The sequence below is a fragment of the Pongo abelii genome, chromosome 1 (genome assembly GCF_028885655.2).
Source record: "Pongo abelii isolate AG06213 chromosome 1, NHGRI_mPonAbe1-v2.0_pri, whole genome shotgun sequence".
Taxonomy (NCBI): domain Eukaryota; kingdom Metazoa; phylum Chordata; class Mammalia; order Primates; family Hominidae; genus Pongo; species Pongo abelii.
This window is the reverse complement of record NC_071985.2, coordinates 110,122,164-110,139,763: the sequence shown is the minus strand read 5'-3', so window position 1 is coordinate 110,139,763 and position 17,600 is coordinate 110,122,164. Positions and strand designations below refer to the sequence as shown.

The following is a 17,600-nucleotide window of genomic DNA, read 5'->3' as shown; positions in this document are numbered from 1 at the left end:
CCCATCCAAACCCAAAGAATGGACTCAAAGACCCGGAAAACAGCAGAAGTGCGACTTTTAATGACCGTCTTGCAAGATCAGGTGTCTGGTAGGCAGGCACACCCAGTACGCTTACAACAAGCAATTATCCCCTAGTGTGGAAGTGCCTCCCCCAGTTCCTCATAGGCTGAGTACTATGGGGTCACAGTATTCCCGGATGTCGCCTATTGGATCTTGGGTTGGGACTTTTAGGTTGTTTTTTTTTTTTAGGGTTGTCTCCCTGTATTTTGTTGTAGCCCATAATGCATTGCAATCATGCAATCATGGTCAGCTCGGGGGCTTTTCAAGTATTTGACTTATGACCTGGGCAGTCAGGCAAGCTGATAAGAATGGATGTAGTGAACTATTTTGCAGCCTAGTAAATGTTCATTCTAGACTAAACTCTTTGGTTCGGACAAGGCAACTAAGGTGGGAGAGTGGGGGTGGGCGACAAGCAGGCACCAGCTATTAAAGCAGCGGCCTAGTATATGCTGTCCTTCCATAGTTTTCGGGCCCAAGCCTAACTTCCTACAATAATAATTATATACAAAAGTTTTAAAAAGGGATAAAAGAAAAGAGGGGACGTCTCAAATGAATACACTTAAGCTCCCCCCTCAAGAAACAAGAAAAAGGCAAGTAAAAGAAACCTAAAGCAGGCCAGGCATGGTGGCTCATGCCTGTAATACAAGCGCTTTGGGAGCACTTTGGGAGGCCTCACCTGAGGTGAGGAGTTCGAAACCAGCCTGGCCAACAAGGCAAAACCCCTTCTCTACTAAAAATACAAAAAAATTAGCTGGGCGTGGTAGCACCCGCCTGTAATCCCAGCTATTCTGGAGGCTGAGGAAGGAGAATCGCTTGAACCCGGGAGATGAAGGTTGCAGTGAGCTGAGATCGCACCACTGCACTCCAGCCTGTGCCATCGGAATGAGACTGAATCTACCAAAAAAAAAAAAAAAAAAACCTAAAGCAAATGGAAGGAAATAGTAAAGCTAATAGCAGAAATCAATGGCATTGAAAACAGAAAAAAACAAAAGGGGAAACTAGTGAAAATAAAGCTGTCTCTTTGAAAAGATCAATCAACTTGACGAAGAAAAAGAGAAGTCACAACTTATGAACATCAGGATGAAACAGAGACTACACTCATTACAGACTGCAGATATCAAAGGGATAATAATAAGGGAAAAACTATTTAAAATTCTGTACACACATATATTTGACGACCCAGATGAATTGGACAAATTCGTCGTAAGTATCAACTACCACAACTTACCTAAAGCAAAATAGGTCATCTGAGTAGCTCTGTAACTATGAAAATAATTGGATTCCTAATTTTAAAATTTCCAGAAAATAAAGCTCCAGGTCCAGATGGTTTCACTGGAGAATTCTACCAAATGGTTGAAGAAAAATTAACATCAATTCTTTTTTTTTTTTTTTTTTTGAGGCGGAGTCTTGATCTGTCTCCCAGGCTGGAGTGCAGTGACACAACCTTGGCTCACTGCAAGCTCCGCCCTCCAGGTTCACGCCATTCCCCCGCCCTAGCCTCCCGAGTAGCTGGGACTACAGGCGCCCGCCACCACACCCGGCTGATTTTTTGTATTTTTAGTAGAGATGGGTTTTCACCGCGTTAGCCAGGATGGTCTCGATCCCCTGACTTCGTGATCCGCCCACCTCGGCCTCCCAAAGTGTCGGGATTACAGGCGTGAGCCATTGCACCCAGCCAAATTAACATCAATTCTATACAATCTCTTCCAGAAAATAGAAGATGAAGAAACACCTCTCAACTATTTCTGTAAAGCTATGATTACCCCAACTCCAAAACCAGACCACAAAAAAGTTTATCAGTCAATGAAGAAATATCATTTGACAAATTCAACATCTATTCATGATGGAAATAAAGAAGGGAGGCCAGGCTCTTTGGCTCATGCCTGTAATCTCAGCACTTTGGGAGGCCGAGGTGGGCAGATCACCTGAGGTCAACAGTTCAAGACCAGCCTAGCCAACATGGCGAAACCCCGTCTCTACTAAAAATACAAAAATTAGCTGGGCATGGTGGCAGGCGCCTGTTATCCCAGCTACTAGGAGGCTGAAGCAGAGAATTGCTTGGACCCGGGAGGCGGAATTTGCAGTGAACCGAAATCACACCACTGCACTCCAAACTGGGTGACAGAGCGAGGCTCCGTCTCAAAAAAACAAAACAAACAAAAAAAGAAATAAGAAAAAATAGAAAGAAGGGAAGAAAGAGAATGTTTTACAACCATCAGAAACATAGGAATACAGTACTTTGTCAGCTCGATAAAGACCACTTACAAAAAAATTCACAGTTAACATCCTATCTCATGGTGAAAGACTACATGCTTTCCCTCTAGGACTGGGAACTAAGCAAGGAAGACCACACTCACCACTGATATTTCACATGACTATCCTACCCAAATCAATAAGGCAAGACAAGGAAATCAAAGGCATACACTGGGAAGGTGGAATAGATGAACTTTGCCCTATTCTTCCTGCTCATTACATCTAAGAACCTTGGGCATTGTACATAAAACAAACATAGGAAGGCTGAAGGGCGAAGAGAAGATAGGAGGCCATCTGGCTTCCTCAAGACCCACAGAAAGCCAGGAGACAAGTTCCCAGGATTCCTCCATGCCCTCCCATACATCCTAGATGTAGAGCCAAAGGAGATGCAACCCAGAAATACCAACGGCTACAGATCCAACAAACCCCAATACAATCCTGCTCTCTCTAGGCAAAGGATCAGCAAAGGGGCAGTCTAGCAAGACAAGACACTTATATATGATCATCAGTTTCCTCAGGTCAAGCACCATGGAAAAAAAGCTGTGCCTGCATCAACATAAAAGCTGGCAAAATCCCAGTGAGGGGCTTCGGGTTTCACACTTGCACAGGTATAATGACATATGCTAAACCCCCACCTTGCCCAGGGGTTCTTTAGGTTCCAGCATTTTATTTATCATGAGACACACAATGACTGAAATGCTGGAAACTAAAGACAGAGAAAATACCTCAAAAGCAACAGACAAAGATGACGTCTTACCTAGAGGGGAAAAACAATTTCAATGACAGATGTTAGAGGAGGAAGCTGGGGCTGTTATCATCATCCCTGCCTGGTGATAATATGTTTACCTCCCTGTCAATAGAAACTACATTTGGAGCCTAGACTTCATTAGATGGTCAGGAGGCACCTCTCCCTCTGTCTGCTAGGCTGGTATCAGAGGAGTCCTAGTGGAGAGTCAGGACTTTCATCACCACTCAGCAGTAACAGGGCCGCCCTTGTCCTGTGCTGTCACTGGAGGCCACGTGGAAAGCAGTAATGAAGCACTCCTACCCACCCAGCCAGGGCGGTAGCAGTGGAGGAGGAGTGGGCTGCTGGAACTCCCTCCCCTACCTTAGCAGCTCCTCCACTCAGGGTGTCAGCAGAGGTCGGTCAGATGAGAAACCTGGATTTCTACACACACCTGGCTACAATGAGACAGCACCACTCTTCTCCCCCTGCAGAAACAGAATTTAAAAAAAGGTAGTTAAAACAGAAGGTTTCAATAAAATCAAAATTCTGATAACATAATACCCAAAAGTCCAAGTTTCAATTGAAAATCATTCATCATACCAAGAACTAGGAAAATCTCATACTGAATGAAAATAGACAGCAAATACACACTGGCAATGAGATGAGAGAGGTGTTGGGATTGTCTGACAAAGAGTTTAAAGCAGGCAAGCCTGATGAAAATGATTTAATGAGTACTTATAAGCACACCTGAAATAAATGGACAAGTAGAAAGACTCAGCAAATAAATACAAGACATAAATGAGAACCAAATGGAAGTATTAGAAGTGAAAAATACAACTAAAATAAAAAGTCCAGCAGATAGGCTCAGCAGCAGAATGGATGATGTGGAGCAAACAAATCCATATACTGCAGATGAAAAAACCAGAAATTACAGAATCCTAACAGGGAAAAAATAGACTGGGGGAGAAAGTGAACAGAACCTCAGGGACCTGTGAAACTACCTCAAAAGTTCTCACTTTCATGTTGTTATCAGTGTCTGGAAGGGGAAGAGGAAGAAGACAAGGCTGAAAACATACTCAAAGAAGTAAATGGCTGAAAGCTTCCCAGATTTGGCAAAAGACATAAACCTACAGGCTCAATAAGCTGTGAGAACCCCAAATAGGATAAAACCCAAAGAGGTCTATGGCAAGACACGTGAAAAAATAAAATGTTGGAAAAGAAAGACAAGGAAAATAACTGGAAAACAACAGAGAAAGGTGACACCTTACCTAGAAAGGAAAAACAATTCCGGTGATGATGGATTTCTCATGAGAAACCATGGAGGCAGAAAGAAGTTGTGCAGTGCTTTTCAAGCCGTGAAAGAAATTAATTGTTAGCCCAGACTCCTCTGTCCAACAGAAACATCTTTCAGGAATTAAGGGGAAGATCAAAACAGCTTCAGACTAAGAAAAGCTAAGGGAATCTCTGACCAGCAGTTCTGCCTTAAAAGAAAGGCTAAAGGGAGTTCTCTAGACAGAAAGGAAATGATTAAAGAAGGAAACTTGGGACGTCAGAAAGAAAATTTTAAAAAACAGTGAGCAAAATAGGCCTTCTGTCTCCTCTTGTGTTTTCTAAACTATGCTTGACAGTTTCAGAAAAAAAATCATAGCACCATTCGATGCGGTTCTAACTCTACATACAGAAAATGTTGGAAACAATTATAAACTGGAAGAGTAAAGAGACCTACATAGAAGGTTGCTTGTCTATCATTCACTCAACTGGTGAAACAATGACACCAATATACTGTGTGGTCAGATACAGATGCACAGACATATGAATATATATATACCTGGAAAAACCAAGAGGGCTATACAAACACATATACTAAAAAATACTATGGATAAGGCAAAACACCATTCTCAAAGATGTTCAAGTCACCACAACAGGTAAGAAAAATAAAGCATATCCAGAAAATGAAACCAGAGAGAACAAACAGAAAAGGAAAAATAAAATGGCAGACTTAAGCCCTACCATATCAATCATCACATTAAATACCAATGGCCTAAGTACACTGATTACAAGACAGAGATTGGCAGAGTAGGTTAATGGACATGACCCAACTACATCCTGGCTACAAAGAGACCACCTTCAAATATGATGATACAGGCAAGTTGAAATCAAAAGGGTGGAAAAAGATATATCATGCAAACATTAGCTAAAGGAAAGTAAGACTGGCTATATTAATGCCAGATATAGTATATTTCAGAACAAAGAAACTAATCAGAGAGAGAGAGGGATGTTATAAAATGATGAAAGGACCAATCCACCAACCCCTCCCCTGACAAAAGTCATAAATGTCTATGCAAAAACAACTGAAAATACTGAAGAAATAGCTAGACTAATCCACAAATACAGCTGTATGCTTCGATGTCCCCACTTCTCAACAATTTATACAACAACCAGACATAAAATCAACAAGGATATAGAAGAACCCAACAGCAGGATCAACCAGCAGGACTTAAATGGACAATTTTAGAACACCCAAACACACCAGAATACACATTATTATGGGATGCATTGTGCCCAGCCCCCTAAAATTCATATGTTGAATCAGAACATTAGTAGCCACTAGTGATTTACTAATTAAAATGAGAAATTGCTACATACCTATCAGTATGGCCAAAATAAAAGCGTGACCACATCAAGTGCTGTCAAGGATTCAGAGAAAGTTGAATCACTCATACATTGATGGTGGGAATGCAAACTGTTACAGCCCACTCTGGAGAATATCTGTATAGTTTTTCATTTTAAAACTATATGTGCAACTACCATACTCCCTAGGAATTGCATTCCTTGCATTTATTGCAAAGAAATAGAAAACTCATGTCCACACAAAACCCATGTACTAAAGTTTGTAGCAGCTTTATTTTAATAGCCAAAACTGGGGAAACAATGTATATACAGCTTTCATGAGGTGAATGGTTAGACAAACTGTGGTATATATCCATAGCATCAAATAGTCCTCAATGATTTTTTTAAAAAAAGAACAAACTATTGATACCCACAATAACATGGATGAACCTTCACAGAATTATCTGAGTGGACAAAGCGTAATCCCAAAGGTTAGGTGTAGGATTTCATTTATGTAACATTGTTGAAATGAATAAATTATAGAAATGGAGACTAGATTAGTAGTTGCCAGGGGTTAAGGAGGGAAGGAGGAGCAGCACCTAAGAGAAAGGGTCGTGGCTATAAAAAGGCAACATGATGAATCCCGGTGTTGATGGAAATGTTCTGCACCTTGCTTGTATCAATGTCAATCTCCTGGTACTGTGGCATTGCAATACATTTGCATTATAAACAAATATTACCATTTTGGAAATATTACCAAGACGTTACCATTGGAGAAAACTGAATAAGGGGTACAAGGGATCTCTCTATTTCTCTCTGAGTTCTTAAGATTGTATGTGAATTATTAAAACATAAAAATTAACTTTAAAAAACCTAAGTATATTTCTCCTTGATTGATCGTGCCTTTGCTTAGAAAACATTAAGGCAACACTTTTTTCCCAACACCTTTTATTTTCTTGAAGACAGTTTTAACAAAAGCTGTTCTTAGGGCTTTCCCTAAAAGTTTTAAACTTTTTTTTTTTTTTTTTTGAGACAGAGTCTTGTTCTGTCATCCAGGCTGGGGTGTCCTGCCTCAGCCTCCCAAGTAACTGGGACTACAGGCGCCCGCCACCACGCCCGGCTAATTTTTTGTATTTTTAGTAGAGAGGGGGTTTCACCGTGTTAGCCAGGATGGTCTTGATCTCCTGACCTCATGATCTGCCCGCATCGGCCTCCCAAAGTGTTGGGATTAGGGGCGTGAGCCACTGTGCCCAGCCTAAGGGATTCTTTGTAATGCATCTCTTTAAGCATCGTGCTGGGGAGGCCATGAGAATCCTTAGCTCTGGAGGTTTGGGGAGGAAACCTGGAAAAGGAAAGCCAGGGGATCATCTGGTTTGTCCTTCCCTGTTTTCATCTACTCTTTTCCTCAGGGAGGCTTATATGGGTCCAGGTGTCACATCGCAGCTGCCGCACTGGCAGATTAAGAGCCGTGCGTGGTGGATCACCCCTGTAATCCCAGCAACTTTGGGAGGCCGAGGAGGGGAGATCACAAGGTCAGGAGATCAAGACCATCCTGGCCAACAGGGTGAAACCTCGTCTCTACTAAAAATACAAAAAATTAGCTGGGCATGGTGGTACGCACCTGTAGTCCCAGCTACTCAGGAAGCTGAGGCAGGAGAATGGCTGGAACCCGGGAGGTGGAGGTTGCGGTGAGCCGAGATCGCACCACTGCACTCAAGCCTGGCCGCAGAGAGAGACTCCGTCTCAAAAAAAAAGAGCCGCTGACAAATCTCATGAAGGGGTAAGAGCTGCCTTTGGCCCATGGCAATGGAGTCAGAAGCAAGAGCAGAACCGAAAACAGTTTTCTCTATGTCATTCTCTCTCTTCTACCTGTGAACATCAAACTTCCACACACACCGGTTCAAAACCGCCTTAGTCTCTAAGGGAGGTTTACCATTTTTCACAGGTCCCCTAAGCCATGTTTCCTTCTTGCTTGTACAGTTCTTCCAGGGCTGAGTTTCAGGCGCTGGTCAGCAGTGCAGGCGAGTTCAATAACCTGGTTCAAAACCGTTTGTCTGGTTTTGCTGCTAGAGTAAAGTGCCTCCTAGACCAGAAATAAGACGTGTTCCCTCGGCTTCCATTTTCTAGAGATAATTGGTATCATTTCTTCCTTAAATGTTTGGTAGTGAAACCATCTAGACCTGGTGCTTTGTTCTGGAAGGTTGTTAATCGTTGCTTCAATTTCATTAATAGATAGAGATCTATTTAGGTTATATATTTCTCCTTGTGTGAGTTTTGGTAGACTTTGTCTTTCAAGGACTTGGTCCAATTCTTCAAGTTATCAAATTTGTGAGCAGAGAATTGTTGATAATCTTCATCTATTATCCTTTTAATATCCATGAGACCAGTAGTGAGGACCTTCTTTTCTTTTTCTTATTTGTAATTTGTATCTTCTCTCATTGTGTCTTGGTTCACCAACTAGATGTTTATCAATTTTATTGATTATTTTAAAGAACTATGTTTTGGTTTGTTGATTTTTCTCTATTGATTTCTGGTTTTCAATTTCCTTGATTTCTCCTCTAATTTTTATTGTTTCTTGCTTTCCACTCACTTTGGATTTAATTTGTTCTTGTTTTTTGAGTTTCCTAAAATGTAAGTTCAGATTATTGATTGTAGATCTTTTTCTCTTTGCTACCATATGCATTGAATACTATGAATTTCTTTCTAAGCACCAATTTTCCTGCACCCAGAAATTTTTTATAAGTTGTATGTTTATTTTCATTTAGCTCAAAATATGTAATTTGGCCTGAGACTTTTTCTTGACCCATATGTTATTAGAAGTTTGTTGTCTGATCTCCAATTTGGGGGTTTTCCAGCTATCTGTTGTTGATTTCTACTTCAGTTCCATAATTTGAATGGAGGGCATATTTGGTATGATTCCTATCCCATTAAATGTGTTGAAGTGTGTTTTATGAACCAGAATGTGGTGGATCTTGGTGAACATTCCATGTGACCCTAAAAAGAATATGTATACTGCTCTTGTTGGATGAAGTAATCTAAAAAGTCGGTTGGATCCAGCTGACTTATGGTGGTGTCCAGTTTCACTCTATCTTTATTGATTTCCTGCCTGCTGGATCTGTCAATTACTGATGCTGAAGTCTCCCACTGTAATAGTGAATCTGTCTATTTTTCCTTGAAGTTCTATCAGCTTTTGCCCCTGATATTTAGATGCTCTGTTGTTAGGTGCACATCATTTAAGGATTGTCATATCTTCTTGGAGAAGTGACCTCTTTATCATTATGTAATGACTCTCTTTATCCTCATGATTTTCCTCCCTCTGAAGTTGGCTCTGTCTCAAATTAATGTAGCTACTCTAGTTTGTTTTGTTTTGTTTTTTTGACTGAGTTTCACTCTTGTTGCCCAGGCTGGAGTACAGTGGCACAATCTCAGCTCATTGCAACATCCGTCTCCCAGGTTCAAGCAATTATCCTGCCTCAGTCTCCCAAGTAGCTGGGATTAAAGGCCTGCACCGTCTCCCAGGTTCAAGCAATTCTCCTGCCTCAGTCTCCCAAGTAGCTGGGATTAAAGGCCTGCACCAACATGGCCAGCTAATTTTGTATTTTTAACAGAGATGAGGTTTCATTATGTTGGTCAGGCTGGTCTTGAACTTCTGACCTCGAGTGATCCACCTGCCTCAGCCTCCCAAAGTGCTGGGATTACAAGTGTGAGCCACGGCACCCAGCTGCTACTCCAATTTTCTTTTGATTATGATGAGTATGATATATCTTTCTCCATCTCTTCACTTCTAATATCTCTGTGCCTTCTTATTTAAAGTAGGTTCATTGTAGACAACATATAGTTGGACCTATTTTCCATTCTGCCTCTGTCTTTTAATTGGTGTACTTGGACCATTCACATTTAAAGTGACTATTGATATCATTGGATTAATATGTACCATATGTGTAACTGTTTCTATTTTTTGACTTTCTTCATTGTTTCCTTTTGTGTCTTTTACTCTTTTTCTACCTTCTCTGGCTATAATTGAACATGTTATATGATCCCATTTTTTTCTTCTCTCTTACGAGATGAATTCCATTTCTTTTTTGAGACGGAGTCTCGCTCTGTCGCCCAGGCTGGAGTGCAGTGGCGCGATCTCAGCTCACTGCAAGCTCCACTTCCCAGGTTCCCGCCATTCTCCTGCCTCAGCCTCCCAGGTAGCTGGGACTACAGGTGCCTGCCACCGTGCCTGGCTAAGTTTTTTTGTATTTTTAGTAGAGATGGGGTTTCACCGTGGTCTCGATCTCCTGACCTCGTGATCCACCCGCCTCTGCCTCCCAAAGTGCTGGGATTACAGGTATGAGCCACCATGCCCGGCCCTTAAAAGAAAAATGGTGTTTTTGTTTTCACCCTATTGCTTGCCATATATACTTACAAATAATCTAAGTCAACTTAAAGTAATGCCATGATGCTTCATAGGTCATGCAGGTATTTTAAAAACAAAATTCCTAATTCCTTTCTTACCACCCTTTAAAACATTGCTATCATTCATTTGATGTATTCATAACGATACTCATCCAATCTATTATTGCTGTTTTTATTTTGACAGATGGTTATATGAATTAAGAATAAACATAATAAAATATTTTATTTTATCTTCATTTATTCCTTCTCTAAGTTCCTTCCTTTGTGTAGGTATGTCTCTAACCTTTGTGGTTTTTTTCTTCTTTCTGAAAAACTTTTAACTTTTCATGGAAGACAAAATTACCGGCAATAAATTCCCTCAATTTTTGTTTGTCAAGTAAGTCTTTATTTCTCCTTCATGTTTGAAGGGTAATTCTACAGAATTCTAGGTTGACAGGGTTCTTTTTCCTCCAATACTAAATATGTCAGCTGCATGCTGTTCTTGCTTGCATGGTTTATGAAGAAAAGTCTAATGTAATACTCATCCTTGGTCTCTAAGATAAGGTGTTTTCTTTCTCTAGCTTCTCTCAAGATGTTCTTTGGTCTTTGATTTTCTACACTTTCAATATTATATGTTGTGATGCTTAATTGTATTTGTAAATTTGGCTGGGCTGTGGTGCTCAGATATTTGGTCAAATATTATTCTGATGTTTCTGTGAAGGTGTCTTTTGATGAAATGAGACATTGAAATCAGTGGACTTTGAGTAAAGCAGATGACCCTCCACAGTGTGAGTTGGCCTCATCTAGTCAGGTGAAGGCCTTAATAGTATTAAACCTGACCTTCCCCTAATAAGGAGGAATTCTGCCAGCAGATTCCCTTTAGACTTGAACTGCAACTCTCTCCCCTCAGTCTCCAGTCTGCTCGCCTACCTCATCAGATTTGGTCTCACCAAGCATCCACAATTATATGAGCCAATTCCTTAAAATCAATCTCTCTTTCTCTCTCTCTGTCTCTGTCTCTCTCTTCTCTCTCTCTCTCTATCCTCTCTCTTCATCATCATTTCTATCTACTATTATGAAAAGTGGCAGGTAAAGAAGATAGGGAAAAGAAAACAAATCATGTAATTGACTGTTGTATGGAAATATTTGATGTTGAAAATTATAATTTAAAATGTATAAACCAAATATTAGAAGTGTGTCTAGTTCAAAGGGGAAAAAACTATCAAAAACATTTTAGTGCAATATTAAACATGACCTATACAACCCTTCCTAAATGCCAAAGGCACACACAGACAAACACACACACTATCCAAGAATACAAATAATTAAAACAAAGAAGTGTAGTAAATACAATCTGCTACATATGGTAAACATAGCCTACAATGTGGAAGGGTTTAGAAAATAAACACAGAAATAAAAATGTTTTTATTAATTCACATCATTACCTACCAAAACCAATCAACATAATAAAAGATTACAACACTGAATGTAAAAAACAATTCACCAGTCCAAAGTTAACTTTGGACAAAAATTAAAACCCAGGCAGGAAATGTTTTTTTTTCAACAACAGAAACTAGCAAAAACAAGGATATAGTAAAAACTGAAATAGAAAATTTCCAATGTAGAGATATGAATATAATAATCTACACAGGCAGGAATGATTAGTGAATGATAAAATATTTAGAGGATGATCATTAGAATACAGGACATTTATACTTTTGAAAACCACTTTCCCAATTACTTCATTAAAAATAAGGTGTCTCTAAAAGGGACAGGTCTCCTAGATTCCTCCTTAACCAAGTGACCAGTCCTAGTATCACGATAATGGTGATGGACAAACTGGACCTTCTCTGCCTGCAGATGGGCTGAGGTAGGAAACTCTCAGTAGTGACTCTGCAGTGTTCCTGGCAAAACATTTAGGCTGAATTTAATCATGAGGAGATTTTTGGACAACTTCAGAATGTAAGACATTGAGCCAGACAGCTGACCTGTCCTCTACAAATAAGTCCATGTCCCTACCATCAATGACAACAACAAAAAGATGAGGAGATACTTTGGGTTCAAAATAACTAAAGAAATGTAGCTACATTATCTTTTTACTTGTTTTGAACCCAAAATGTCTTTTCTCCTTTTTGTTGTGTGATTCGTGGTGACATGGACTGTCTGAAGGAGACAGGTCATTGTCCTGTTCAGTATTCTACATTCTGCTGTTGTCTGTCTGGTGATTACCTCCTATGAAACTCAAGCTAAGCATTTTTAGCAAGAACATGGCATTGTTCATATTCTGCACTGGCAGAGTCCCATGTGACATGCGGTCTCCTGCCAGCAGCTCCTGACTCCTGTTCTCTACAGGATGGAAGCTGAGAGGAGTAGGGCTAAAGCCTCTCAATGCTGTTTGTCCATCTGGCTTTGGTCTTCCTAAATATTGATATCAAGTGGAGGCTGAAGGACTGTGGCTTCTCTAACCAAAGGAGCCTAGTGGGTTAACAATTGTCAAGAGCAGTCAGTGGTTCTGAAATACAATCCTCAGCCATGGATCCCTCCTGTGTTGTGTTGAGCTTTCAATTGTTTTGCTCTTTTAGTTTTATTCATCAAATGAAAATGCTTTTTGTGACATCTGTTCTTTCTTTTCATTGTTCCAGCAGCATTTAGTATCTGTAGGAGACAGAGAAGGAAAGATCAAATGGGCATCTTTGTCAGGTCCTACTGATGGCTGAGTCTAGAGGGACTGTTAAGTGGTGATAGCCCAGGGGCAAACTGAGCTCCTGCTAGGAGGATGAGCTGAAGGGTGAGCCTCAGGCTGGGTGAAGAGGCAAGTGCCATCCGCAAGTGAAAAATAAACACCCCTGAACTTCCAGTCAGCTTGAGGTGAAGGATATAGGGACCCTAGCTCTGCCCAACCAGCAGCCCCTTTCCTCCTGATCCCCAATGTCTGGAGCAGAGTAATGGCTTTTCACACCTCTCAGTGAGGATGTTCTCAGCATCAACCATGAAAGCTCAGAAACAGAAGGCTGCAGAAGGAAAGGACCTTTTGCAGAGAAACCCACTCCCTTACAACTCCATGTCCTCATCTCTTAGGGAAGGGTGTGCAGGGCCGAGGGAAGAACCCTGGATGTAAGATAGAGGAAGGACCTCAGACCACATCCACATCCAGTTCTGCCTTTTACAACAGAGGAGCAGTGATGCCACAGGGCTGACTTAACTAAAGCCACATGACTTGCAATTGACAACCCTGAAACTAGAACCCATGCACGAAGTCCCTTTCAATAAGTTGGAGAGAAGAGAGAGTCAATTCTCCAATCTGGAGTTCTCGACAGTCACTAGAGGTTGCTGGGTCACCTTGGCTAGGATAGGAATGAGCTTTTACAAAGAAATATAATCTCACTGCTGCTTGTTTTGTTGGTTAAAATAAAAAATGAGAAAAAGACAAAAGAAATATTATGTGTTCTTCCAAAAAGGATCAGAAAAAAAGGAAAAAGAAAGAGTCAAATGGAATTACAAAGGAAGAGTGGTGATTGTAACCATGGCCCAACTTATTATCCCGAATTCCCTGAAGTTGATTCCACACCTGGTTACACCTTAAGGCATTTCTAGAAACATTCTCAATATCTGATCAACAAAACTCTGAAGTAGAAAGTGAAAAGGATTAGTTTGTGTTTTATTACATTCTCCTCTCCTCGTTACATTTTTCCCAAAGTGGTTTGTTGGGAAAGATTTCTTTTTAGAATTTCATGCCAGCGTCAAGGGTAGCATAAAAAAGTATTCATATATCATCTCTTCCTGAGTTTCAGTTTTTTTATTATTATTATTTCTTTTTTTTTTTTTTTGAGATGGAGTCTTGCTCTATCACCCAGGCTGGAGTGTAGTGGTATGATCTCAGCTCACTGCAACCTCCACCTTCTGGGTTCAAGTGATTCTCCTGCCTCAGCCTCCCGAGTGGCTGGGATTATAGGCACATGCCATCACGCTTGGCTAATTTTTGTATTTTTAGTAGAGACAGAGTTTCGCCATGTTGGTCAGGCTGGTCTCGAACTCCTGACCTCAGGTGATCCACCCTCCTCAGCCTCCCAAAGTGTTGGAATTAGAGGCATGAGCCACCATGCCCGGCCGAGTTTCAGTTTTTACTTATTATTATATTCTGTCTAGTGGAGTGAGACCTACGAGTTCTCTTTGAGAATTTGGCTGAATGACAAGAATTGAGCAAAGCAGAATTTTTACATTGCAGTGCTGAACCCATTAATGGGCTGTGGAATCAGTGTGTGGAAGTGTAAACTGCAGGATTTATTTTAAAATTGAAAAGAAGGCTGGGCATGATGGCTCATGCCTAAATCCCAGCTCTTTGGGAGGCCGAGGTGGATAGATCACTTGAGGCCAGAAGTTCGAGACCAGCCTTGCCAACATGGTGAAACCGTGCCTCTACTAAAAAATACAAAAATTAGCCAAGTGTGATGGCATGCACCTGTAATCTCAGCTACTCAGGGGGGTGAGGCATGAGAATTGTTGAAGCCGCAAGACAGAGATTGCAATGAGCCGAGACTGCACCACTGCATTCCAGCCTGGGTGACATAGCGACACTCTGTCTTAAAAATAAAATACAATAAAATAAAATTAAAAAGAAAATACTAAATCTGAATATGTGTAATATATAAGGTATTGTTTTCTGTATACTGGGTTTCAATATAATGACTATTTCTTATTTTACTTGTACTCAAAATTAAGCAAGTGTGCTTTAAGTAGAGAGACTGCAGGTCTAATCCATTAGTTTTTCTTTTTAATTTTTTTCTATGTTCTACAAATACTACTGTTGAGAGATGAATACAGATCCCATCAATGTCTGATGGATATTCAGCCTCTTGTGTGGAGTAACCACACATGTGGTCATCTCCATGTTGAAAACCTGAGGTCAGAGTAGAGCAGTGGTCCTTGTCATCTTCAGTTGTATATTAGAATATCTTGGAAGTTTTTTAAAGGTACTGATGCTCAAATCACACCCCAGACCATTTAAGTGAGAATCTCAAGATGTCAGTTCAAGGCATTCATCTTTATGGAAATCTCACCAGGTGCTTATTTCATGGTAGCAGGATTTAGAGACAATGAATGAAACAACCTGATTTCCCATCATTTTCTTTGCTATCCTCAGTTCTCTCATGATTGCCTTCATTCTCTGTGGCTCTATGGATTTTAGTATTTCTTCTGACAATTTCAGTTAAATCTCTCACTTGGGCTGGTCTGAGGCAAAGTCTGTCCTGTAGATAGGTTCTTGTCTATCATCTTGTGTAGACATAAAGCTGGCCCCTGGACTCACTTTTCTCAAAGTTAATTCATTAAATGCTCTCTTATTTCTCTGTCCTCAAGATTCACCTGAGTTGTGTTTTAGACTCTAACTGAGCTTGTAGAAGTAAGTATCTGAATAAAAAGGACAGAGGTGAGAATGCACCTTGTGGTCTACACAGGTTCAAAGTCCTGCCCCGCCCTCTGCATCTACCTTTGGCTGAGGTCCCTTTGGAATGTCATAAATGTTCTCCAGTTAATGTCAGCTAAGTGAGTCCATGAGGAGCAGACACAGTCCCTGGAAACTTCATCCATGTTGGCATAAGGTTGCCCATCTAGAGCTGAAGACACACATGACTCCAGGCTAGTAGGCAACTCTCATCTGTGACACAGGTTCTAATTTAATTTTTGATTTGGAGTTCTTAGTGCTCAGTTTTAACACTTCTCATTCCCATGTACAAGGTGAGGGTTACAGTTTGACTTAGTTGTGTTGCTCAAAATCTGTACCAAGAGAAAAATCTGTACGTAAATGATGTATTAAAGCAATGCTCCTGGCAGAAAGGGGCAATGGAGTTTGGGATGCAGAAAGGAAAGGCAAATTACTCAAGCTGTGCAATTCCAGGCAAAGAACCCTGTGTTTAGCAGCTCACACCATGCACTTGGTGGGGGACAAGGAGGTTGGGCTCTCCTGTGGCCATGAGAGGGACCCTTAGGACAGCAGCAGTGGGAACAGAGCAGAGTTCAGAGAGCAAACAGGCGATGGGGACCAGAAGGACCTGGCAGCATTGCAGCCCATGGGACACAGAGGTAAGACCAGACAGAGGTGACAGCAGCTGCTGGAGAGAACAAATACAGAAGATAAAAGCAGTGGGAGAAGAAGCTGTCATCATTGACAGAGAGAAATAAGGAGTGAGTGCAGCTAAGAGCCATAGATGTGATTACTTTCGTACCCTAAGCTTGCAGGCCAGGGAATCTGCATGCCAGTCTCCACTTGCTGAATGGCAGTTTTCTTTTGATCATCTTCGGTTGTAGGACACTTGAGGCATGAATGTGGCCAATGACTTGATGCCCATGTATGTTGTTAGCTGAGCCTTCAAGAGCATCACCTTCCAGCTGGGGAGGGTTCTTCATTCAAGGGAAGGCTCTAAACCCAGCTCTGAAAATGGAACCACACCCAACAGTGTTCACTGTCATCCATGATCTTACTGTGACTTTCTCTTCCACCCAAGAGGATCATCAGAGAAGGAAAGTGGCCTTGAATAAGAAAGTCCAATGGGTAAAGGGAAGCCAGGAAAGACATTTTGGTATTTTCTGTATTGTTGATTTTTCATTCATCACCCAGTAATGGCAAGATTGCCATGAGGAAAAGGTGATCCCAACTGACAAACATATTAAAAAAATTTAGGATTAATAAACACAAATAGCTTCCAGGTAGATAAGGCAAAGGCAAGGAAGTCACACTGGATATAGGCTGTGTTTTGGGAGGGAGGAGATTCTAAAACTCAACATTAAATGAACATATGAGAGAAAAGAATTGGATAGACTAAACATGGGATATTGAAGAAATGATCATGCAGATATGTATATAGCATATATCTACATTTTATTAAAAATATATGCCAAATATGCATAATATATATGACCAATGACATAAATGCATATATTTATATATAAAAATCTATTGGAAGAAATTATTATGTAAGGATGTGGTAGATGTTGAATTAGCATTATAATCACTAACATTATAATCTGATCCATTGAAATTGGAAAAAATTTTAGAAAAATAAGACGAACGAGAGAGGGAAGACATGGTTAGAAACAAATGCCCTAATAGACAGCAAGGAGAAGTCACCAGGTAAAGGACAATGAAATAAAAGGCATTCACTCTGTCCTCTTGCCTGGAGCCTGGTTAGTGCTCTGGACTCCTGGGAAAGCCAGCAGGTAAGAGTGTTGGAGCCAGGTGGGTGAGTCCTGACTAGGGGTGTGGGAATCCATGGAGAAGCAAAAGAGACACCAGTAGGAAGAAATCAGTTTAAATACTCAAAGTTATCAGGGCACGTGTCAGGGACTACGCATCCCCCAACACTCACTGAGCGTCTTCCATGTGTCCTCTCCATGGACCCAGATGGTGCTCGTTGTCTCAAGTGACCCTCCCTCCTCCTGAGGACGTGGGTCTCCTTATTCCTAGGCTGGGGGCATCACTTGACAGGTGAGCATCAGGCTGCCCCAGGGGCTCCAAGAGTAGATATTGAGTGGGACGGAGAGTAAGGATGAACACAACCCAGGGTTTTAAGGAAAT

General features: G+C 41.0%; 1 protein-coding gene across 1 annotated transcript in view; it reads right to left on the bottom strand.

Moving 5' to 3' along the window:
- Positions 1-17,600, bottom strand: part of LOC100447686 (neuroblastoma breakpoint family member 12) — a 2,265,351-nt gene that overhangs the window by 2,052,642 nt on the left and 195,109 nt on the right.